The sequence below is a fragment of the Capra hircus genome, chromosome 4 (assembly GCF_001704415.2).
Source record: "Capra hircus breed San Clemente chromosome 4, ASM170441v1, whole genome shotgun sequence".
Lineage (NCBI taxonomy): Eukaryota > Metazoa > Chordata > Mammalia > Artiodactyla > Bovidae > Capra > Capra hircus.
This window is the reverse complement of record NC_030811.1, coordinates 26,374,335-26,375,445: the sequence shown is the minus strand read 5'-3', so window position 1 is coordinate 26,375,445 and position 1,111 is coordinate 26,374,335.

Below are 1,111 nucleotides of genomic sequence, written 5' to 3'. Positions count from 1 at the left end.
GAGAATCTCACAGGCAGAGGAGCCTGGTGGGCTACAGTTCATGGAGTTGCAAAGAGTCGGGCACAACTGAGCACACATAGACCCAATACTTAAGACATATAGTTTAGGTCATTGTGTCTCTGATAGATGTGTCTTCCATTTATTAATTCTAGGGATTCTATTTTTTAGTGGCCAGGCTCCAAGTGTTAGACTGGGGGTTCCCAATAGTGTGCCAAGATGTGGTTTACAGGCATGTAGAGGAGATGAACCCATGCAACCCTGGAGCAGCTGGCTGCTGGTGACAGCTTCCAGCCTTACGCAATCAATTTATCCTTCCTGTCATATGAATATTAAAGTTTACCATGACGTGTGCTGTGACGCAGAAAAATCTGGCCAGCACTGAGATAAATCACACTTCCATAGGGGCTATTTTGCCTTTCCTGAAGTGGCCTGCTAATTGAAAATATTTGGGTATTATTGATATATAAGAAGCAGGTCAGAGGAATAGTTGCTGAATGAATCAGAGAGGCAGTGACACAAAATGAAGACAACTTGTGTCTTCCTATGATCCCCTCTGGGGAAACAAACCCGATTAACCTGCACAGAGAGGTGATTTGGAAAAGGGTGATGGAGTGGGGTGGGTAGAACTGGAGGAATTGCAGGAGGAAGGAGGGAAGGCTGTCTGGAGTTTCCCCCTCAAGCCTTTCCACTCCAGCCCTAAGAGATCTCTCTTCCCTTCCTTCTTTATTTGCATCTCTGAACACAAATAGAGGCTCTGGCTCCACCTCCCTTGAAGTTAATGGTAGACTTTCTGGTCCCCTGAGGCCAGCGTCTTTTCCCTCCTACCTCTAAATAGATTACCCAGTTTCCCCAGGAGGCTCTGGTGCTCACCTTTCTCCTCCTCCTCTCATCAGAGGTTGGCTGTGCCTTTGTTTGCAGCCCTGTTCATCCCTGGGCTGCTTGAATTTTGAACTCCTGAAAAGAAAACCTTCTGGTGTTCACTGGCACTGATTAAAGACAGGAAACACTCCTGCACTGTGGAAGGATCCCAGAATGTGCTGCATTGTCTAAAGTGCCTCCTCGCCCAGGATTTTCCACCAGCGCATAAACAGGGGATAAAGCTCCCTCATCC